The 25,200-nt window shown below is 45.4% G+C and overlaps 1 protein-coding gene across 2 annotated transcripts in view; it reads right to left on the bottom strand.

The window, feature by feature from the left end:
• The window catches only part of TMEM132B (transmembrane protein 132B), a 220,605-nt gene that overhangs the window by 164,558 nt on the left and 30,847 nt on the right, over window positions 1-25,200 (bottom strand). The window contains exon 1 of one of the 2 annotated variants that reach the window (XM_048322809.1): window positions 2,703-2,707. The exons of the other annotated variant lie outside the window; for it this stretch is intronic. The gene's annotated coding sequence lies outside the window, so the exon portion shown is untranslated. Of the gene's footprint in view, window positions 1-2,702; window positions 2,708-25,200 lie in introns of those variants that run through there. 2 annotated transcript variants of the gene reach the window in all.

The raw sequence follows: 25,200 nt of genomic DNA, 5'->3' as shown, positions 1-25,200 counted from the left end.
AGCTTTCCTAGACAGGACACCCATCTGCCACCCCAGCACCATTATTTCTTTTTGAGAACAATTCCTGCCCAAATATGAAATTACTCAAAATTATGTTGTCCAAACCTAAGGAGAGCAAATTCCTCCTGAAAAATTAACACTGCCTGCTATAGTTAAACTTGTCACAGCTCCTAATCCAAACATCCAGCACCTCAATAGTTACAAAGTGGAAATTTTATTCTATCAGGGTGGAGAGAGATCCCCTTTGCTCCACAGGCTACCATCATGTTAAGGCCTGGAAGGACCTGAGATACAGGACATTGAACCTGTGGCATGTGTAAGGAAGGGCATTTCAGGTAAGTTTTAGAGGCTTTTATTGCTCCCTCTGAACCCCGTACAGTGGGAAACATGATAACCAAGGCACCTGGTTTTATGGACTGGAGTAACAGAGAAAACAGTCGCAATAAAAAAAATTTAAAAACTCTTTAAACATCCCTAAAATAGCTTTTCCTGAAATATAGGGGGATGGTTTCACCAGCTGTGAGTAATGTGCCCATGCCAAGACCCCATAAAAATCTTTATGTCATCCCATGTTTTATTTACTCATCTCCGCCTCACTCTCATTTCTGGCCAAAATCTTTGTTGTTCAAACTATTTATTCAAACATGTCTGATAGGAAAATCTAGAAGTTGGGTAACACATACCCCTGTAGTATTGCCTGTATATTGGACAGAGGCACAGTGAGGTCCCATCCACGGACTGTACAACCCACAGGATAATGGTGTTCCTAAGCCAAGTGTTCGTGGCCTCACAGGGAAAGGGAGTTCTTGCCCAAATCTCCTGGGTGTAAAATATTCTTTCCATTAAGGAGAAGAGGATCATTTCAATGGATGAAGGACACAGAACAAAGACTGAGGGTGAGTCTATAGAGAAAAATTGTGAGCATGGAGAGAGCAGGGGGACACAGTGAACATTCCCTCTCCAAAAGCCAAGCGGAACTGGGAGACAGTCACGGGGTTTGTCCAGCTCCTGCCTCCTCTGACAGAGGCAATGTAGGTGTTTGCAGAACTAACGTTTCCCTGCCCAGACCAATTCCCTGAGTCGTGGAAGGGAGTTTCTCCCCACATCACATCAGCACAGCCAAGGCCACCTCAGTGCAGACACCGACAAAGCCGCTTTGGCTGCCCCCACCTCAGAGCAGGGAGGGTGCCCAAGAAAGGACATCCCCCATCAGTTTTCTCATTTACTGTGGCTGTTGCAACGGCTCAGCTTGCCCTGCTGGGCTGATCATTGGCCTAACTTGCCATTTTAGTTTCGACCAGGGTTGTTAATACCGTGGTTAAAAGTCAAAGGCTGCTCTTGGCAAGTTTCTCTGTGTCTCTTATACAACAGCAACAGGGAAATTGTCCTGCCACTTACAATTAGAGGCATTAGTACAGTGGCTAAAGGTCACAAATTCATCAGCTGAAAGAACTGAAGGACAGAGCTACTATTGCAAGTTAAACTGAAGTTTAAAAAACACCTGATTAACCATGGAGAGGTTTTGTTCTGGTTACCTGGAGAGGAGAAACAACTGCTAAAGCAGCTGCCAGCACTGATAATCCCAGTGCATCCCTCCTGGTGATGCCATGATGATTTTTGCCTTTTCTTTTATACCCCTGTTATACCTTTTTACAACTTCTGTATTCCTGGTGCTTTTTGCCTACGTTCTTGGACTTGTTTGTCAAGCTAAGAGACTAAACATTTTAGAAGCTTTGTAGCCAGGGATCAGTGTGCCCCAGACCCCAAGGTCCTCTCCAGAACACATTCTGTAAACCAAGATAGAACCATCCAGGGGAAGGTTCCTTGGGGAGGGGGGCTCACTTGAGCCTCTCATTGGGGAATCTTTGATAGATCTGCTAATTAGTAAAACCTATAATGTTATACCCAATGTTGGGGGGGGGAGACACAGAGACACAGAGAGAGGGACACAGAGATAGACTCGGGGGGCTGCATCTCGGTGCATATGACCTGGACGTGTGCACCTCAGGATCCTTAAAATAAATACCAAGGTAAAATCCCTTTTCCCCTTCTAACCGTGTATGACTCTTGATTTTAAGACCAGGAAAAGGCATCACTGGCACCTGATAAATAAGGTTTGTCATGGCCACTGGAGGTTCTCATTGCTAAAAAGAAGGTTAGGAGAGGGCTCCCTACCATTATCCGAAGCAAAACTCATTTTCCCTCAGTGATATTTCATAAACAACAGAAAATGAATACATGTATGGGAGTGTGTGGATATATTCTTCAAATAACAGAGAAGCTTTACAAGGCAAACACATTCACTAAAGGCACCAGGTGATTGCAAAAGTAAATCTTTTAAATATATGCTCTAAACCATTAGCCAACTGTGAAATATTTGTATTCAGTGTCAAAACATCTACACGTCACACAAAGCCAAGAGACTGACAGGAGAAAGGGCAGGATTTATGTTAGCTGGGGTCCATCTGTCATGGAGATAGGAAAGCTGAGAGAGAGTCCTTTTATTAAAATCACTCTCTGGCTGCAGATATTGATCTAAGCAGCTACTGTTGGACAGCAAAGTGCGTCCCCATTGCTCACAAAGTTCCTCCCTGGCAGAGCAGGAAAGGACTGGGGTAAATGCCCTCCCTCCCCAGCAAATGGCACCCCAAATGGATGGGCAGGCAGCAAGGGGCACTGGCATAAACAGCACCCCACAACACCACGGCACAGGTGCCTTCCAGGAGCTAGGAAGTCCCTCTCAGCTCCTCTTCCCAAATTTTCAGGAAGCCTGTTTTGCTCCCAAACCACCGAGGCAGGTTGCCATTACTCTCAGATTGAGTTCAGCTTTAAAATAATGCAGAGAAACACAGTGCTGAATGCATTTCTTGCAGTCCCATTTTAAGGAGCAAATGTTATTTCAAAGGGATCCTTCCCTAAATCTGCTTCAGCATTTTCCATTTTTCCTCTAAGCAATAATTTCTCCCCTGGTTTGGGCTGATCCCTCCCCCTCAGCTCCTGAAGGACCCAGATTTTGGCTGTGCTTCTCTTTACAAACCCTGTATTCAGTGGCCTTGAGCATTACACCTAAACCCAAAATTAGTTCCTTTTAGTTTCTGCTGCTGTTTGTGGGCAAACAAAGGAACTTGATGTTCTACATACTACAGACCTTCTACATTCCTGCATCCACAGGTTACACAAGCACATCATTTTAGAGCACTTCTGATTCTCCCCATGTAAGCATCTCTCTTTGGAGATATTGGAAAATTCCTTGCATAAGCTGAAAATTACAGGATATTAAAATGCTGATTCTCCAGAGGCACTGTCAGAAAGCAGGAAGGTTGGTCCAAAGCCTTTCTCCAGAACAATGGGCTTTCACTGGATTCTCCATCCTGTTGTTTCAAAGCTCTTGGAGGAAACGAGCTCTGAACTGATGGGCCCAAAGAGCCACGTGAAACCACAAAAGCAGCTTACAATAAACCCCCTGTAAAGTCATTAAGAACACAGATATGTCTTGAATGCACAGAAAATCCTCTGTCTCACCAGCACACATCCATATCCCACTGTGACTGTAGTCCCAGGAGAGTCTATGCCATGCATGGCCCTGCTGGGGACTGAGATAAAACAGAACAGAGACACCCACAGCAAAATCCAGGTGGAGCAGCAGCCCCCCAGCTCTGCCTGAGCACTGGGAGCAGGTTGGTGACCCTGACTACCCATGCTGGTTTTGGGGACCGCTAGCAGTGTAGACAGTAAATTCCTGGCTAAACCTTTGCAGTGTTTAGGGCTGTGGAAAGAAGTCAGCTTTCACTTAGGTCTCCCAGCTGAACTCCAGAGGTGCAGGCGGTTGCTTCCAGCAAGGTTTGTGTCCCCATCCTGCAAATGCACACGCACAGATGTCATTTCAAGTGTGTGCAGCCTCCCTGTGTTAGGGAGTTTTCCCACTGGGGAATTTAAGCACAAGCTACAAAGTTCCAGGACAGAGACCTGTGAGGTCATGCAGCCTTTTAGCTGCTTCAAAATAAAGCCGCACGGCTTTACAGAATCCCCATTATTAGTTCAGAGATACCTGGGCCTTTTTTCTCTGAACCCAGGCTTCAACCTGCACTTTGCATTGCCCTCACCAGCAACCAATACTACACTAAGCAGACTCCCAGAGCAATATACGCTCTCTGACTCCCACAGGAGCAACCACACGGGCCTGATTCTGCAGTCCAGACATCACTGAGTTATCAATTCATGTCTGCCTCTCAAGGAACAGCACATGAAAACACGAATCCTTCCTTTCTAATGACAGCCTGGTTTCTTTTTCCGCTGCCCAAAATATCCAGAACAAAAGTTTCTGTTTTGTCTCAGATTTCTTTACTTAATTCAACATTTTATTTTTGGAATGACAACAGCCGCGAGCAACTCCGTTAATTTGTTACGGAGTGAGAGAGCTTTGCATTCCAAGTGTGATTGCTGACCTGCTCCCCTGCTTATTGAAACAGTCCTGCTCAAGCACATCCCAGTACCAGAACAAAGAATAATTTCTCATGCTTGAATGCATTATTTTACTTTATGAATACACATTTGACATATTTTACAAATTTATGGTAGATGCTGTCAGAAAGGACAAAATAACCCTCCCCCGGTACCACTCTTCTCTTACTACAGCAATCAAAGGCTGCAGCTTGTCATTCACACGTGGAGAACGGCTCCTCTCGGGGAGAGCAGAAGGAGCCTGCAGCCTCACCCAGGACTTCTTGGGTGTTTGTTTCTCTTTCTGTTGCCGATTCGCAATTTGGAGTTTGATTTTCTAAGCACAGTGAAAATTCCCAATAGCTCCGGAGGAGGCAGTTCAAGGAGATCTTGTCAAAATATTTGTGTGTAAAGAGAGTGAAACCTTATTATGACTTTCATGCTGTGAGGCACCAAATACAGTTACCTTGCTCACAGACAATTACTAACTTACAGGCAAAGAATAAAAACTCTTGAGCAAACCCAAAATTTGTATGAGGTCATACTTGCTGTGTGGTTCACTTGTGTCAGTGTATTAATGCAATAAAAGATAATGAGCATTAGCTGACAGCATTTTCAAACCCTCCAAGAGTCAAGAGGAGTAAATTAGATCAGATTTGAGATTGCCTGGGAAGGCAAAAAACTGGATCTAATTCTTTTCTCAATGACAGGGGAATTACAAAATTGAATAAGAGTCACAGGACATCACTATCACAGCCCAACATGCCTGGGCACAGCATTTGGGTGTGCTGAGGATGCAGCTCATCACAGCTCAGCATCTGCCTATTTGAAAATGCCATCATGGGCAGCGACAGGGACAGCAAAAGAGCCGTGTTCACCTTCTGCTTCGTGGCATCACCTATAAACCTCTGTGTGGAAAAATCACAAGTGCAGTTCAAGCTTGAGTCAATTCAAGTTCAAGTCATATCTTATTACATCCAGTACTGCTCACCAAGCCACAGCCTAGAGAGTAAAATTCTGCAGAAATTCAGCATCCAGGTCACTTCAGCACTCTGCTTTGTCTGGCATTTCTATCTAGAGCCAAGCACATAATTCACACTGCATAATTTATCCATGGGATTTTGCCCATGGAACAGCCAAAGCAGATAACAATTTCTTCATACTTACTTATTTTTTAGAAAATTCCGTCAACTTCTCCTCTGCTTCTGCAAAAAGATTATGAACCTCTGGTTTTGCTCTTCCAAAGCCTGAGCTCTCAGCTAGCTGTGATCAGACAGATTAATTCACCTCTTGTTCAATCTCCTGCCTTTAGCTATTCTTGTTTCCTGAGTGGAGGGAAATGTGTACAAGCACTAAATCTCAAACATGCTATTCTAACATTTGGATTCCATTATCCTAGAGATAACATATAATCCTATAATGATACGTAATAAATTAACATTTAATCTCATATCAGAGAGTTCAAAGGGATCAGAGCCAGCTGGTGCTAAAATAAGCATTTGCGAGAGGCTGCGAGACTGGGAGCTGAGGATGAGATGTAAGATCTGAGCTGCTCTGATGCTTTGGCTTGGCAAGAGTGGTTGGCAAGGAAAGGATCGAATAAACCCTGGAAATGAAGGGGACCATCTCTGAAGCCAACCAACCTGTGCCCTTTCACTGTCAGTGAAGTCCTCGCAGGCCTTTCAACAGCAGCAGAGGAAGATTTCCCCCCTCAGAGCTGACAAGCAGGGAACGTGATCAGCACAGCGCTGCTCTGGGGATTTGGTTTGGTGCTTCACTCATTCCCTATTTGTCAAGGGGCCTCGAGATGTGATGAGGCTGGGAACAAGCACCCAAGCTGGGACTGAGCTCTCTCCAGCTGCAGAGAACCACAACAATCCAATCCTTTCCTCTGGCCCTCCCTTATGCTCGCACAGAACTGATGGAGGATGTACAATTTCAACACAGAGAAGGCAAAAATAATTTTTCATTTTGTTTCCCTCTCACATGCCTTCACCACAGAGCTAGTACACCGACCACTGCACAATCTTCATTAATAATGACAGCTGTTAATAAAGTTTTATCCATAGAGACTTCCTTATTAAACGCACACCGTGGGTCTGGTGTGAGGGATTTGTTTCTCTGGAGACAGGCACAATTAAACCCCGGGAGAAGACGCAGCCTCCCGAGACAAGCAAGGCAGTGACAATTACCAAGGGCTGCTGACCCAAAAAAGAGGAGAGAGAAACCCCTGACTGGATTCCAAAGTCTCTCCAGCTTCCACCAAGCCCAGATTTCACTGTTAGGGGAAGGGGATAAAGAATTGTCTTTATCCTCCCACATGCTCCATGTGCCACCTTTCCTCGTCCCAGCCATGTCCATGGCCTGGAACATTTTTCTGGAAAATTGCAGACCTTAATCTTTGTTCGTGGGCAGCAGCAGGAAAAAATCTATTGACATCAGTGAGATTCAGGTCTTTTTTCTGTATCCAAAGACACACTTCACTGCTCCATCTCAGACTGAAATATACTGTAAAAAGAACACTCTCAGCCAAGAGAGGCAAGAATCCATCAGACACAACAGTATTTTTTAATTCCTGTCAATTCTCTCTGTTAGTTTTTAGTGAAGACACATCAACTTCACTGCCAAATTAACTCGAAAGCAAAGGCAGCTAAAAAAAAAGAAAAAAAAGAAAATCAGACAGGACAGCCCATAAAAATATACCGTGAGAGAAGTTTTACAACTTGACACTGACCACAGTTCTGTATCTGAAGAAAACTTAATAAATAAAATTAACACAAACATTTGAAGTGTTACAGAGTTATCTTTGCTCTGGCATTTAACACACAGTTCTATTACCCTTTCTCGATTAGCCAAATGAAGATCAATGTATCTATAAAACTCAATGTCATGTTAATGCAAACCTTAAAAAAGATAAAATGTCTTTTATCTCGGTCTTAGGAAAACCTAATAAAGAATTAACAGTCCATGAAGCTGTGGAATTTCACTCAAGGCTTTACTTTATGCCAGGACTTCCTACTCCATTATTTTTTAACGGACAGGTTTCCCCAGGCTTTGGAATATGTCAGTACAATTGTACATTGTCATTAAAATTGGTCCTGTGTTTTCCTTCAGAGCTGGGATAGGAACTGCATTGTAATATGTCAACTTAAAATACAGAAAACACCCACAGTGGATCAAAAGTGCAGATCTAGAGCAAGTGTGAAATAAATATGGAAAAAAATGTAAAAAGTAATGATTTTGATAATGATCTGACAATTTATGAGGCAAAATTTCCACCTGCAGGATGAGCACTTTGGATCAGAACTCATTTGGAACCTCAGCATTTCAAATAAATATCAGAAGCAACTGCCAGGAATCTACTAACAGCACACTAGATGTTGAATCTTTGAAGGGAAGCAGACAAATATTAGTCTAGGACTTTGCTCAAGATTGGTTTTCAGAATTAACAAGCCTTCAGTGAGTGACACAGGCCACGCCGGGAGCTGGGATCCGTAAAGCCAGACACCCCCAGGCTCAGTGGGAAACTGGTGCCATCCAAGTTCCCATCTGTACTTGTTTCTACTGACAAACACACAGCAGCAACATCAGAAATCTCAAATGCCAGCACTTAAAAGACAAATCAAATCCAACACTTCTGCACACATTTAAAAAGTTGCTTGTTCTCAAAAGGGCCTGAACACTTGCAGCTCCCACTGAGACTAAAGGAAATGCAGGTGCTTCCCACTTCTGCTAATTGAGGTGGGCTTGGCTTGCATGCCAAGGAAGGGACCCACTCGTTTTAGATACCCACAGGTGATTCGAGGCCACAGTGCCCAGCTGCAGCAGGATGCTTGTCAAGGGGGAACGTGCCAAGAGAGAGGAGAGGCACAACACGGAGCCTGAGCTCAGATACTCTTCAAGGCTGACAGGTTTGGCCTTCTGAATCAGCACAGGGAGAAAAGAGACAGCAGTAGGCAGGAAAAATACTCCCAAGGAAAAGCAGGAGGCAACAGTCCCGGAGAGAGCAACGGGAAAAGCAGTGAGCAAAGAGGAGGTGGCAGGAGCAGAAATGAAGTTTGACTGTACACAGACTGACAGCTCACTATTTCCATTAAAAAATACCCCCATTCCATCAATGATTGGTCCAAAAAGCTAAAATCCACTTTGAAACCTTTCTTTCCCCTCTGGGATAAGGATGTCTTGCCCTTAACCCAGCTGAGTCAGGTAGAAAAACTTTGCTGCCTCGAAGGTCACTGCAGCACTGCATTCTCCCCGAGGAGCTGTGCTATTTGTACCAGTTTACTTGGGACCATCCTCACCTCCCCTTCTACCCCTGCTTCTCCCTCTGCTTTGGGAGAACAGCTGCTTCTCCCAGGCACTCTGAGATTAATTATTCTTGGCTCTTCTCCTGCACAGTGCCTTGATCTGGAAAATTTATTTAGATAACTTCTCAGGCAGCGTATTTATCTGCTGGCCTCAACATCTGCCTGAGCATAAAAGTCAACATCTGACTGATGACAAATGTCATGCCAGTTAGGTATTGTCCTCTGCCAACCTCACCACCTTTGTTCTGGAAGACTTGGATCTCATGGCAAGGAGCCTGAGTATGTCCCCTCCTTCATCCTTGAGGAACAAGCACAGGTCTCAGCCAGAGTGAGAAGGGGCATGGGACAAGAGGAGAGGGCACCTTGTCCCGTCAGGACACAGGGACAATGCTGTACTCAGCCCTCCAGAACAACAGCACTGCTCTGTCAGTCAGATGTAGCACCAAAGAGATGAGACCCAATTTGGGACAAGAAGAAAGGCCACCAAACACACCAGGTAGGGGGAAACCCACACCATCCCCATTTCTGCAGTGCCACCCCGAGCACCGAAGACATTCAGGCTCCCTCACCACCCCCACTGTCCCATCATTTCAGCCCAGGGTAAGGAGTTGTCCTGTTGTGAGAGGACGGGAACAAGGCTGATGTACTGAGCCACAGGTGCTTCTGCCTCTCCGTGCATGGATATCGAATAGCAGCCCTGGATGCATCTCGCACTGCAAATTCATCTGCTGGCAGAAAAGCTTATTTTGCCATCTTTACTCACCCATCCTCTCATACACAGCAAGTACATTTGGATCACCAAGGTGGGATGTTAAATTAATCAACAGGAAGCACTGGCTCCCCAAAGGCAGCCTATTCCAGATCTATTCCTGGCCAATCTTCAAGGAATGTTCTTCTACTCATACAGAAAACATTTAAGAACTGCAAACACAAGAAAATACTGCTCTGTGCAGCAGGGTTCAGACCAGCATCCTTTGTTGCCTGACATGGAAAATTCCATCACTAGACCCCATCTGACAAAAGTCCCTTCCAAGAGCCACAACTTAGAAAATTCTTATAGAATTCTTATAAAAGCCTATTGCAAGCTTGGAAAAACAAACAAAAAAAAAAAAAAAGGTAGAGAAATAAAGACTTAGTTAATAAAAAGCAAAAAATCCTAGCCCTTTCCCTTTCAAACACACCCTTTGAACCTCACCATCTCCACTGAATTTTAGATGAAACTAGAGCCAAATATTTATAGGCAGCCAACTGTGAATGACCCTCCCCACCCTCCTGGCCCTCAGAGCGAGGCTGGGCAGACAGAAACATGAAGATGGAGGGTGAATTAGCTCAGGAGGGGGAACTTGTCAATCAAAGTTGCTAATGCAAGACCACAGCAAAACTCGGGGTTAACCTCAGCAGTGACCACCTGTCAGAGTGTGGCACTCCGACTGCTTGTCAGCGAGCTGCTTTCAAGGACAAGGATGCTGCTGCACAAGCCTTCCTCAAACTTAGCAAGGAAAATGCACCTGTCTGCTGGGCAGCCATCAAGGCTTCCCAAAGTCTGCAACCAAATGAATTCTCAACAATTCCCAAGTAAGTTACAGAGAAGAAAAATGTGCAGTATAAAGGATTAATACAGATAGAGGCTCCACAATGCTTCCTTGGGCTCCTGGCACATCATTTCTCAGGAAAATCAGAGCACTTCTTGTATAAGCACATCTGACTGGGGCACAAGATTGCACATGGAGAGATCAAGTGTGTTCCCTCACATTTAGCATCAAATTTAAAGCAATTCCACACAGGAATGCAAGGTCCACACACCAGGGAGCTCCCCAGCGTGTGTCCAGACAAACTGGAGGTATCTGTGAGGGAATGGAGGATGGCCCAGAGGAGGTAACATTCTTCTTCTTGGCTCATAGCTGAATTTATTTGGGTTTGTCTCTCCATACCAGGAGCAGTGCAGAAGTTTAGTTGGGCCCCTGACATAGACTACAAGCAGGCTTTGTTTCAAACAGGTTCTTTACACCAATACAGACCTAGAGCTCACCCAGTTTTTTCCCTGTAACGTTCCTGTCTTAGAGACCTGTTGTCTGAACATCAGTAACTGCAGGATTCACCAGAGATTATAATATTTTAAACAGAATGTGTTTGAGGTTTTTTCAGGAGTATTAGTTTTCAGAAATGCAGTATATTTATTGATGTGGTTAATTACATAGACCGTGATAAAAACAAATGCCTGGCTTTTCTTCTAACTGTAGGAGTGAAAAGGAAAAAAGTTCAACTCTAACTAATCAACAGCCTCATCCTACTCTTCCCTCAGTGTTTCATCAAAATGTTTAATCAGCATATACAGCTTGCAACGAAGACCCAAACAAGTTAATTTTCCTTAAGCAAGAAGCATTGCAAAACCTGCAACGCAAATAAGCTTCACCTTCTGAATAGAAAGATATCCCACAACAGCAGGGAATTGAATCCCAGGAATTCTGAATTCCTGACAGTACCAGGGCCCAAGCATGGGGGTGCTGGGGATGGGAGCAGCAGTGGGAAGGGGACGGTGAAAGTGGAATCCATGCCCTGCCACAGCCCCGTGCAATTCCCAGCTCTGGGACTGTGCCTGTGCTGCCTCCCACAGCGCAGCCCACTCCAGCTTCAGCTCTTGTCATTTTATCAATGAGAATCTGAAATTTGTGAAGACCAGCTTTCACTGCACTTCATTATGTTTTTAGCACAAACTAGAAATCAATTGTGTCTCATTAATAAAATTCCACCACAACAAACTAATTAGAGAGCCTCATTAATTTTTTATGCACGTTACTCCTGTGCATGAAGCCGCTGACCTTTCAGTGCCTGGTGTCGCATACATTACACACTTCATGTTTTCTGCCGTCTTTTCTGTGATTTACAGTACTTGCAACACGTTTTCCAAAAAGCAAAGCCTGTTTTTTTCAGCGAAGCTCAGAGCTGGCTTCTCCCTCCTGCCACGTAATTCCTAATCACGTCTGCCTAGTCCAGCATGGCCAAAGGATCAGGGAAGCAGAAAGACACCTCCAAGCTACTTCCACCTGCAGAACAGAGGCAAGCAAAGCCTGGGTACACCTGAGGGCACGAGGAAGCACAGGGATTCAGTGGTCACAGAGAAAACCCATCTCTGCAGGGACTGAGGATGCGCAGCCTCTGTCCTGCTCAACCCCAGGATGATGCCAGCTTCCGTCCCCCACAAATACTCAGCCTGATGTTTTCATAACCAAAGGTCTGTCAGTCCATCCCAAAGCTGGCCGCAGCACTGACCAAAGCACAGGATGTGCCACTACCAGATGGTGCAAGTGGCCATTAAATCCATAAAGCAGAAATAAAAGAATTTAGGAATAAAATGAAATTTCTGCTTGAGTGAGGTCTCCTGGATCAGGCATTAAATCTGCTTGGTATCTCTTTCCTGTGCCATTGCACACTTATTTTCTCCTTGCAAAGCACAGTATTGATTTTTAAATGTTTTCATTCACACTTAGAAGCTTTCCAAGATTGGACTTTATTCTTCAATATTATCCACTGAACGGTGAAACACTGAAACAGATTGCCTGGGAGCACCACCAGGTCTTCATCACTGGGAGGCCACAAGGACAGGCTGTCTCTAAGGAACTTCACAGGTAATGCTGAGCTCTCCTCGGGACGGAGGCATGTACAAGATGATCCTTTATGTTCGCTCCCAGCCCTATTTCTCTACGAACACTCAAGCACACTCTGCACCTGAAACAACCAAACACCTGCCCTTTGAGACAGCAGCAGCATCTCAGCAGTGGGAAGAAAACAGGTTATCCTGCTTTATGTCATCCCTGCAAAATCAGCTATCTCAGAGCTTATCTGTAAGCCATACTCTGAATTTCTCAGATCTTACCAGTCACCACTATATATTGTACAAGAAGAGTGGCCACTTCTCACAACTGAACACCATTTACAACAGAATTCCCTGAGTCCAAGATATCTCATCCTGATACTGGCCTGTATTCACCATGGGCATCAGCCATATTTGGAGGGTTAGTTTGTTAAAATACAGCAAAGTGGCAAGTACTAAGAAGCATTATCCAAGTGACAAATGCTTATGCATATTTTCTGAAGCATCTTCAACCACAGTTCAATGTATCCAAGAATACTTCTGAAAAATGGCAGATTCTGGAGGGGATTTGGAGAGGAAATGACATACAGAATAGGAGGACAGATGTTGCTAATTTATGATGCAAAGGCCTTCACTGAAAAGTGCACATTTTGCTTAAGATTCTCTACAAATGCTATTTTAATGCTGATTTCCTCCTCTTTAGAATTTCACGAACTCTTGTCTGTAAGAACTTCAGCTTGGCTCAGAAGTTTAGCTCGGATCAAAAGCAGCATCTGTAACCAGCAATTAAACTGGGGCTTCGGTACTGTGCATGTTGTTAAAGCATACCCACTTTTTAACAAGACCACTTAGAAAAACGTGGCTAAGCTGTACATCGGGAACGTGAGAGTGCATTCTGCCTCTCTGTCTTCCACTCTTGCCAGGCTTATTGGGACTTTTTGACCCAGGACTAAACTCAGAACAGCAACAGAGTAGGAACCATTGAGATGGATGGATCCTAATACCCAAAGAGGTTAGAAAGCAGAAGCTAAATCATCTCTTAAAAAAAGAAAAGCAGGATACATTGTCAGGCCCAAGTGCTTCATCAGTCATTCCCAATGCCTCATACATACAATCTTGCTTTTCCTATCAACACTGAAGGAGCATTTCGAACATGAATCAGTTGGTTCTCCTCCCTTTCTGTTCTACCCCAAAAAGCTTGGACTACAAACAGGGAAGACACTCATGTCCCACATGCAGGAACCTGCACAGATCCTTTTCTGCTTACCAGCCCCTCCACAAAGATGTGTGGCTTCATGGCTCCTCTGCAGCTTTCCAAAGACAACCACTACAGAGCAGATTATTTTCGACAAGGCTGCGACAGAGGGGTCTGTGAAATCCTCCTTGTGTGTAAATATCAGTTAAAAATAAAAAAGGAGAACCATGCACTGACTTCTCCTTCTGGCATTCATTTCAGATCCTGCTGGATCATGCCAAAATGCAAATAAAAGGTAGACACCATCGTGTGCAGACACTGCACTGAAAAACCTGCATCAATCCAGGGCTTTCACTCTATCGCAGGGCAATGTTTGCTCCTCAGTTAAGGCAGCATAATTATTTCACATAAGGTGACATTTAAAACTCAAACACACACCAAAAACCCCCACAACCTGACAGTTACATAAGTAAGCAATCAAAAGATTTCAAGAACTGGGGTTCCCTGTACAACCACACTGGAGATGGGAGCACCAGGGCTCAACTCCAGAGCTGGGACAGGCCAAAAGCCTAGAACTCCACCCACAAACCCAGGCACATGATTTGGGGTGCCTCAGGCTCATTTCCTTGCTTGCACTGCACAACAGCATGAGATCAAATCACAGCCCCTGCATTTCACTTCCCATGGAGCCTCTCGGCTCTGCTGCAAGCCAGGAATGCTGAGGTGGGACCCCAGAGAACAAGGCAAACCAGCAGAGATCGCCGGGGCAGCGTGGGCTGCACCTATTTCCTTGGCACCACACACCAAACTCACGGTGAAGGATTCATAATCCATAATTCAGTGGCAGTCTCTACGCCCATGGATCGTTGCAGCCCAAACAATTAATGACCGTCAGCGTTAAAAGCTGCTGACAGCCAGATCCTGAGGAGCTGCGTGGGGAAGGCAATGCTAATTATAAGCAGAGCTGGTATCTGGGCCTCCCAAAAGCAAAGGGGACTCTGCTCCTCCATCAGTGCTGCCTGGGGTGCACTGTCCAGCCCCAGGTCACACCGTCACAGCCACAGGGCCACCAGCACAGCCCTGGGAAGGAGGCTCTGTGCGAACCAACACCCCACCAGCACCAACTCCAACCAGTTGCTGCTGCCCTGGTCCCCGTGCTGGCAGGGGTGTCCCCAGTGGCAGAGGGCTCTGAGAGGGTCTCCAGGCACAGGCTGCGCTCAGGGACCTGGCCAGACCCAGCTCAGCCCTTGGCAGCTCAGGGCTCTGGGAGCTTGGCAGTACTCCATGCTCACAATACACCCACGGTGCTGCTGGAGGAGAGTGATTACCCTGCACAACACTATCTCTCCCATCCCAAGCAGAATTTATTTACTCTTTTTTTTTTGTTTTAATCTGATAAGTTGAAATTTCAGTGCACTTGTCTGCAAAAACACTGCATTACAAAGACATACAACAAATACTGACTGTTTATAGACTCTGTTATTTATTCCCAGTGTATCTTCCTACCTTTTACTGGCCACGTCTTTTATCAGCAATAACCAAGTACCTTTCAAGTTGACAACCTGTTTGGTTTACGGCTGGAAAATGTATCCAAGTGTCTTCCAAGCCTGCTGTGGCTGCACAGAATTCAAATAGCTCAATGAATGCCGTTTTTGCAAAGTTTAGTTTTGATATTATTCACATTTTGCTTCTGGGTTGGTTTTTTTTTTTTTGTTAATCAGCATTGTCTTAGGATGAGCTTCTTAAGGCCATGCAAATTTTTCAAAATTGACAGTGTCAGTGCCAGGACCAGGTCTCCCAGTCTACATATCGCCCAAAATTATAGTGTCTGAAAAGAACAATCATAATCAAGGTCCAAGCAATTTCGAGATGATAGGCCATTTCTAGTCAGCATTAAAGGGAGCTGGGCCACAAGGATATAGGAAGAAAATCAGCTAATGAAGAGCAACAAAAGGAAAGAAAATAGTTAGAAGCTGACTTTGTGGCAGCTTGCAGGGACACCCAGACTGCTGGCACCTGAAAGGCACACACACAACTACAGGATTTCAGAGCAAGAGGAGAAAGCCCAAAAAAACCCAGAGACCACGCATGTGCTGTGCCTGGACACTCAGACATGGACTCCAGCCATGTCCACTGGAACAGAGGAGATGGTTTCACTTGCACATATGACAAAAGCAGCACTGGAGTGAAGGCCAGAGGCTCCTCAGAATGTGCGGTCACCCCGAAACCTGCTCGCCTCCTACACCCAGGTACCAGCTGGCAGGACTCTGCCCTCCTCCTCCTCCTTCCCTGCCAGCCCTCCACCTCCTCACCAAGGGCTTGCTTCACATCACTATTTCCTTTGGAAAGTGCTGATTCTCAAGCAGTAATCATGCTTTTGTGTTTTAATGTTTTGATTGCACTCAGTCCCCCGCTCTCCCCTAAGCCCCCTCCAGGTTCACGGCAGCGACACCTTCCCTTCAGACTCCCTCTCCAAGAGCCATCATTTCTCTCCCTAACTGAATTGTTGTCATGGAAATCATTCCTCCTCTCCATCTTCCTGAAAGGCTTTAAAAAAGCAGCCCCCTGCTCTACCACCACTCCAGCAATCAGCCACACCACAGCTCCTCTCTGAGCACGCCACAGCCCCAACAGCTCCATGAAAGCCCCTCTCCCACTGCCCCACCCAACCCAAGGGAATATCTGGGCCCCAACACAAGGGATTGTTTTCAGACCCCGTTAGGGTGATTGCCAAGTTTGCCACAGCACTTTCGTTCTCAGAGGTGCAACCCCCTCACAGCTCAGGAGCCATTAGCTCTGAAACGCAGGGTGCAGCCACAGCCACCTGTTCCCTGTCTATATATACAGATAGGGATGGAAAGTGTTTGGGGATTTTGTATAAAAATGTTTCTGCTTATATAACAGGCAGCAATTCTGCAGTCAAGAAATTCTTCTTGTTTTTCCAGGCTGGAAAGTTAATTACTGAAAATCACCTTTGATGAACTTCCAAGACAAAGGCTGCTGGCTCCAGAAGCAGAGCACGGCTGAGCTGGTTCCAAAGAGAGGAAAAAACAACTGTGCCCAAAATAAAACCCATGAAACTGCTGCGCTGGGCACCTGTGCCCAGGAGCTGGGGGCCACTGTGAGGAAAGGCTGGGGCCACCAAACCCAGGCCACCTCCTTCAACTTTATTTGACTAACACAAAGCCAGAGGTCAGTGTGAGGCCAAGGACAGCTTTTAGCACTTCCTAACAGGCAGGACCTGCACACAGAACCAGGATTAGAATACCCTAAATCCCAGCTAGGAAGACACAAACAGGCATTCAGCCATGACTAATACCCAAATATTCTCAAGATGGAAAACAAGAAATCTCTTCCATGATCATTCACTCACAGAGTCCCATAAAGCTACTAATTAGAATGGTGTTTACAGTCTATATTTCATTTCATCTGATGTTTTTACTCTGATTAGTTATTCTATCACCTGCAGAGAGCTAGTTAGCTGAATGCAAAGATGGCATTGGACTTAATCAAGTAAAGTAGCATTTCATAGAGGGAATTCAGCTAGCTCCATCCTGCTCAGTGCTGTTACCCTGTTAATACCTTCTTTTAAAATTAAAGTTGAATGAAAGCTAAGAAGAGTCAAGTTAGGCCAGTGCCCAGAAGAGAAACATTTAAAAAATGGGTGAGATGCAAAAAAAAAAAGTGCATTTCTGATTCTTTCTTCTGCATAAACACCTCAGCCAGACACCAGAGCTCCTGGAAGAATTACCAAACAAGGTTTAAGTAGTCCTGCGTTCCCAGACTATCCTGTGCACCTCCTTGGAGCAGCAACACTCCTCCCAGTGTCTTCTCACCCTAAGCCATCCAGACTACCTGAATTTCAGATTTCAAATATGATGGGAAGGTGTTCTCTCCCTCGCAGACAGGGTGTCCGTGATCTCAGTCTCTCACACTGTCCCACATCCTGCTGAGCCCTCCCCAGGGCTGCTGGAGCAGCAGCATCACTTTCTGTGCCTTCCCTGCACGCAGCCCTGCAGAACAGCTTTTTGTCATCCCATGACAGGCTCATGTTTGTGCTGCTGAGAGCCCACTGTAACCCCAGATCCTTTGCCTGAAGTGCTGCCTCACCTGCTCTTTGCCATCTGTTGCAATCCTCGCCCCAAGCTATCACTTGGCCCTATCATCCCTTGTTCCAGATCACCATTTCAACCTGCCCAGATTATTTTAAGAAAGTGCTCTGGTTCTTCTTCCCCAAGCATCTGCAGTCTCTCCCGACTTTCCATCACCTGTCAGTTTAACAAACCTACTCTCCATTCCATTACCCAGATTGATAATGAAAATATTGAACAGAGATGGACAGAAGCCAGCCCTGCAGAGCCTCACAGATTTTTCTGGGAATTCAAGATAAATGGGCTGTTCCATAAAGCCCTCCCTCCCTCTCTTCCCTGTGTTTTAAACCCCAGTACCACTTCCATCATTATCTGTCCTCCAGGCAGCTCCTGCACACACACCTGATGCACTGTCCCACAGCACTGCCACGCTGCAGCCGCATCTCTGGAGCGCCTGAAGCTCCCAAAACCCCTGAAAATACCTCAAATCCTAGCGGAGCTCTCCCCTTGCTCAGAGATGCTGGCACCTCTGGCCTTTCCTTGCCAGGGAACCAGCGCCCTGGCTGGTGAAAGATGCAAACATGCTTTGGCTTTAGAACAAAAATTGTTGCCTTTTTTCCTCCATTTAGCTTCCTAATCACAGTTAGCCAAGCTTGAAAACGCTATCGTGCATTATGCAATAATCCACTGAGAGCAGGGGATTTTGCATCAACTGTGTGCTGTAATGAAAAGCATTCCCCCCTCCCCTGCCAAGGGGCAAAAAACCCCCAACCCACACAAAACAAACAAAACCTCTGTCCTCTGAGAGACTTTTGCCAGTTCTTTGTTCCATTTTAGTCGTACATCTACTGAAAATTCTTCTGACAAAAGCAGAGCAGAAACAGCTCAATTTGCAAAGAGCTGGGCTGTGTTCACCTCTACAAAAGCCATACACTGATTTGCCCCAAATTCCACTAAGAAAACCTAGTAAAGGCTGCTTCTCCAACTGAGGGGCTGGGATTTCTTTTTTGAGGGAAAAAAGCCATTATTTAGTTATTAGAGTGGAGAAATCTCTCTCTCTACAAGACACAGAGCACCAAAATGTTCTAAAATTAATAAACTGCTCCACTTGGTGCATTTTAAAATTAGATTTCCTTTTTCAGAGAACCTGTATGCAAAGTTGCAGCCTGATGCAAATTGAAACAGTAATAAACACTTCAAAAACACGTTTATAATAGAAATGCTAACAAATCCTTAACTGTAATGATAACGGCTTGCTAGGCAGCTCTATAATGTAAAATTAATCCTTAACATGTCTTAATTTTTTTTTCCACTGGGTCATTTAATAATGTGATAACTCATTTCTTTCCTCTGCCTTCATCTCTCACATTGCCATGGAGACAATTGTGAATCAGATATAAATAAAAATACTCTAACACTGTGGCACCACATGTTCGTTTGATCCATTGCCAACATGGTTTTAAAATTACAGGAATTTACAGGAGCTCAATAATTAACAATTCCTTTGCTAAAAAATCACTTCTTTTTAGCCAGTTTCCTGGTGATTTGCTAACTCAGGAATGCTCACAAACATAAGCAATGAATTAAAAGTTCTGTATTTCCTTTCAAATATCTACCTTGCATTTCAATCAGCAACTCAGAGGCAAACAATTCTTGCAGGCCAGAGCCCAAGAGCCAACACTGCATTTCCTTTTGTGGTCTCATCAGTCTCAGTGTGATTCCTAATGGGAACTGGTTTTAAGGTAATTTTTAATTGTTAGAGCTCAGAATTTACTCACAAGGAAAACGAGAAGTATGCAGTGAACAAGTTTAGTGCTGGCCTCTATTATCTGAAGTATCAAAGCGAGGCCACGGATCCCTGCTTCTGTATTAGTTTGTTAAGTACATAGAGCAGTAGAAAGATTAAGATTAATTATGCATAATGATCTTGACACCCCTTAATTGCTACCTTCTGACAGAGGCCATAATCCCTAATATTATCCATGTTCTCTGGAATTCTGATGCAGAACTCTCCTCCACAACAACACCACCATGGATTTCACAGGGGCAGGGCTGGGGCCAGCAGCTTCTCAGAGCAGAGGCCGCTGAATTCCATCCATGCTGAGGAGCCACGTGGCCTCCAGCACCTGCAGCGCTCACACACCTGGTCACTGTCACCGTACATGACCTGGAACAACATGAGCACAGTCCTGGCACTTCACAATTAAGGCACTGAGCTTATTAAAGAACTCAGCTTAAACCTTTGAAGTCAGGGAAGAACTCACAGTTGCAGGTTTTACAAAGGCTTTTACGCAACCCCAGCATTTTTATTTGCAGTTATATAAACCCCTCAGTTAAGCAGCATTATTACACCATTTACGTAGTGTTCTGTCCAGCTTCACCAGGTACTCCCAGCCCGGCATCCCAAGGGGAGATGTGCTTCTCCGCACAGTATTTTCCATTCTCTGCTGCCTTAGAAGTGGAAGGGCCAGCGTGGGCTGACCAAGTTATTAATCATTGCCACGTCTCTTCCACTGAAACATATCAGCTACAACTCTACAAATACCTCTGTGCATCACAGGGAAACCTCACGTACACAAGGTCTTGTAAAAAAGCCCCCAGCTCCAATAACTGTTTTGTCCAAAAGGAATCAAAGTGATTTAAGAGCTCAAGTCTGACTCTCAAGAGCAACATAAACACCTAAAGAGTTTAAATAATAGTGAAGGCTCAATGGCTCAGAGCTTGCCTTCCCAATATAATTCCTGCTGTAACAGCTAATTATAATTAGTGATACACTTGATACCAGCCCCTTCCTTCTGGAGACTTACAATGATCGGCTTCTAGAGCCAGCTAGGGGAGAAAAAGAAAGAAAAAATTAAAAATAAAAAAAAAGGAAGAGAGGAAAAAAGGTCACTCCCTCCCATGACAGCTGCTTAGAGCTGGTCCGTGGGGAAATAACACATGTTGACCAGCCCCACCAGCTGTCTGCAGACGGAGAGCTCCAGAAGCAGCTGCTCCAGCTTCGGCTCTGCCCTCTGCTCTGGCTCACAGGTGGACACCTCCACCAGCCAGTGCTTCCAGAAATGGGACAGCAGAGCACCTGGGGCAGCCACCCTTTCTCTGCCAGCAGGTACAGGGCAAAGGCATTGAAACCCTGCTTCGAATCCAAACCCAAAATAAGTGCAAGAGATAATAATTGGAGAAAACCTAGTAGGGAACCTATGGCTGGCAACCAGCATGGAAATATAAACACAGAGCACCGATTTGGTAGAAGGCGAATTCAGTGTTTTGTGCCTCCCTGCCACTAAGTCTTGGTATTTTATCAAGCAAAGCCAGCTGGTAAATTAGTGAGGGACACAAATAACCCCAAAATGCAGTGAAGCTGCCTGGTGTTCAGTTCTGCACAGTGAATAAGCCCAGCCCCATCACCACAGGGCATGTGAGCAGGGACACACAGACCTGCTGCACATTGTCCCACCACCTTCAGCTTCCTGGGAAATGGCAAATGACCATGGGAGGTGCAGAAAAATGAAACTCAATTGAGAAGGCAAAACACAGGGACAAAGGGGGGTCTTCTTCACTTTTTGCACAATTTGACCTAAATTATGTGCTCACTCTAAACAGCCAGGAGTGGATTTGGGGGAAAATAAGTTACTAAAGGGCTTTAGCCTCCTGCATAGCTCTGCTGCAGAAAAGCTGCACGACTTCCATATCTCTTAATGGGCAGCTTTTGCCTACTACCAGTATCCAATTTCTCCCTTTGATCTGGCCCAGTAGTCTAAAAATAAAGTTAAATATAAACATCGACATCCATACCACAATGTCAAGCCAGGAGGGAATTTTTAGTACAGGGAGAGGGCTTAATGCACAAAATAACTTCGACATTTTGTTGTACTTGCTGAAAAATTCTTCAACACCTACAGCCTGGCTAAGACATTTGAAAATACAGATGATCTTCCAATCAATACCCAGCCTATCCTTGGGAGGAAAAAGGCATAACAGTACCACGTTATATATCAACTATCCCAGTCAGACAAATCAATAATTCATTCTTTTTCTGAAGGCCAGGCCGTACCACAACCTTCTTCCTCCTTACTGGTGCACAGGACTCTCAATTAGCCTGGAAGTATTTCCACAACAAAATGAACCAGTTTGGTGACCTGACCCAGCCGTGGTGTTTGCTATGAAATTTCACAGTTAAGCCCAGCTTCAACAGGAGGGACTCCAGATAAATGCACCCTCCCCCGAGGAAGCTCCCACTGACAGGCAAGACTGGCAGTGCTTGGTCTGAAATCCCATCAGCTCCAACTGTTGAGGCTGGAAAAGAGAAAACCTAATAAAAAATGCACCAAGAGCTTTGGGGAGACACAAGAAGGGAAGAAACCTCAGTCCTCAGGGATGGGGGTGCTGGAGTAAAAGCTAAGTCAATAGGGAAGACAGATGTGCGCAGAAGTTTTCCATCCAAACAACCTCTTCTCCCATTATTCCTTGTTCCTACAGTTTGCTTTGAAAACAGTTGCACAAAATCAGGTTCCAGCTGGGGAGCTGCCATGCCCAGATGCAACTACAGGAAAGAAGAGAGAAATTATGGGATAGTTCCCCCCTAGAGCCCCTGTCTCACCACGGGGAAACCCATGGGACAGCAGGGAAAACTCAGGGATGGAACTAACACAGATCCAGAGGCAAAGAGAGCACAGGGCTTACCTGGGCAGGGAAGTTTCCACTGTGGAGGTGGCTAAACATGCTTTAACAGAACAACTTTGAGGGAGGACTGGTGGCATCCCCTGGCCCTGCTGCCCACCCCAGCTACTGCCAGCACTGCCTGTGGAGCCTGTCCAGCTTGGGAAGCCAGCAGCCTCGTGGTGGCCCAGCCAGCTGGAGTGCCCTGGGCCAGGCAGCAGGAGAGAAGGCAGTCAGAGCCATCAGCTGCAGGAGTCACCTCGGTCTGGCCTGGAGCAGCCAGGCAGGACCTACAATGGCAGCCTCATTTTGCACACATTATCTCTGTTTTACGACTGGAGAATTGAGACACACAGAGATGAAGAGTCCGCTGAAATTCAAAGCCCAGCCGCTGTGCAGGTCTTAAAACATCTCTTGATCACAGCCTAATAACTTAAAACACAAGAGTGTCTCCTGCTCTTCTCCAGCCAAATACCTCAGTAGCCATTAAGCATTCAAAAGGGAGCAGCAAAGCCTACACACCAATTAAATCGTGTTTCAGTAAAATACCATCTTTGTGATGGTATCCTGAGTGCACCTTCTGTGGGTGCTTTTCATCAGCTGCTGTAGCATGGGATTTCTAACACACAAATTCCCACTCTTGTTAGGATTTTGCTGCCTGTGTTCTCTCACAACGGCTCTCCATATTTATTAGCAGTTTGATAACAGAGCGAAGCACTTGTGAAACTGGCCCCAAGCTCCGCTCGGTGAACTGTGAATTAACTGTAAATATAATTAGAGCTGTACCTCACACTCGGGACTGGGAGGAACAGGAGGTCTGCCCCAGAGCTGTTACTACAGCAGTACGCAAGTCCAGGGCTGATAAAAATAGCAAAGCCCAGCTAAAAGAGCAGAATTAATTACATCAACTGTTAAAACAAGCGACACAGAGTGCTTGTTCCTCTACTCCAAAATTAAGAGGAAATTCCTTCCTGCACTGTTTGGGAAACAAGCAATGATTTGAGCAGCCACAGTCCCTTCCCAGTGTATGATGGATTTCCAGGAGGTCTGACTCCATAAAGCACTGCTCAGTCATGGAGAAAAATTAAACCAAAATTTTCTTAGACAGACAACCAAACTGTTTTTCAAAAGTACCCATCTGCACCCCTTTTAGGAAAGTCTGGCCTTCTGGTAAGATGATGAACACAGCCATTGTGAGCACCCTCAGGCAGCTCCTCCCCAGCAAGGGGACCACTGCTCTCCTGAGACAAGCCATAAAAGATGAGCAGGGAAGAGTGGAAGGGCAAAGAGAGGTGTGAGCTGTGACAGCTGAAAACCTAAGATATTTTCAGGAAATTATGTACTGTTCACCCTGTTGGACTGGGGGAGCCTCAGCAGGCAGGAGGGAAGGTGATAACAGGTCAGCAAGGACCAGAGGCAGCAGAATCAGCTCAATTTGAGTACAATAAATAACAGATTGAGTGATCCCAAAAGGGGATCTATCAGGAAAACTGCAGCAACAGCCCAAGTCACAGTTTGGAAGACTTAATCTAGGGGTCAGGAAAGTTGTCCCTTAGAGAGCACAGGAACAGGCCCCAGGGAAGGGATGAATCCCCTTCCCAGGAGAAGAGGCTTTGTGACTCAGTTCAGCAAAACCACTGCTCATGTGGGCAACTGTCCTGCTCCAAGCAGGAGGCTGGAAACCCCCAGAAGATCCTTCCAGCTGATGTTTCTACAGTGGCAAGAGATCCAACCTGTGCGAGATTAAATGAGCTGCATATGGTAGGGGCAGGATGCAGGAAAGCACAGGCCATGAAGAAAAGTGGGAAGCCAAGAGGATGAGATTCCTTTCTACCAAAACTGCTTTTCTATGAAATAGTCGGATCTTTTACAGGGCATCAAGCTGAGACCCACAGCGAAGGGGAAGCTGAGCCAGCACAGGAGTCCCTTCCCACTCCTGCCGAGGACAGAGGCTCCAAACCCTCACAACGGGGACAAGCAGCACAGAGAGATTCCCATGACCCAGCTGCCTCCTCCAGCCCCCAGCCCATCACAGAGGCGTTTCCCACCCCCAAGCTGCAGCAGCAGCGGGGAATCTCCGGGTAATGCTAAAAAAACCAGGACACTGCAACCAGGACACTGCACCCATCCACACATTTCTGACCTAAATCCGTGCCAGCACAGGCAGCAACACCATAAATCCAAAAAGCCTCGTAACATAATGTCTCCTTGTGTTGCCTTCTTCCATAAACAAGCAAGATTTATGCATTCCTGGGGCTATTAACAAGAGCCATTTGTCTTTATTTCTGCATGTAACTAATGGAGACACCAGCAACATTGACGAGCCACGTGGGATTAATTAATAAAGCCATTTTCAAGGGGGTATCTGTGGACTTGGTTTCTCTCTCATACTAAAGGAAACGTCAAAGCGTTTTTTCAAAGCCTAAGATGAAATTTCATTTAAGAGACCAATGTGAGTGCAATCATTATCCAGCCTAGCAAAAAAATTATCAGTGTCCAAAAGGCTGATGACTTTCTCAAGTTTTCTTTAATTACTGTGTTTTACAGTTATTAAAGCAGCACAGCAAATCAAACCCAACAAGGCCACAAAAGGTTAAAAAAAAGGGAAAAAAAAAAAAAGCCAGAGGGTCCATATGGCTCCACTCTTGAGTTGCTGATGGCCAAAACCAAGGTGGTTCTTTTAGATACCCATTTCAAACCAGTCAGGATGAACCTGGAATTCAGGAAAGTCCTCTTTCCCAGGAGAATCACACAAATCAGAATAAAGAAAAATAGCTAAAACCCCTCATGGTTCCACAATAAATCAAAGGTTGAGCATGGCTTAGTATCCTGTAGTCTCACGTTCTATATAGATTCATCTTCCTATTGAGTGTCCACGTTGGGACATGGGATAACCAAATGAGGAGTGGAAGGACA

Source organism: Corvus hawaiiensis, chromosome 18 (assembly GCF_020740725.1).
Source record: "Corvus hawaiiensis isolate bCorHaw1 chromosome 18, bCorHaw1.pri.cur, whole genome shotgun sequence".
Classification (NCBI taxonomy): Eukaryota; Metazoa; Chordata; class Aves; order Passeriformes; family Corvidae; genus Corvus; species Corvus hawaiiensis.
Note: the sequence above shows the minus strand (reverse complement) of the source record. Positions and strands in the feature narration are given on the sequence as shown.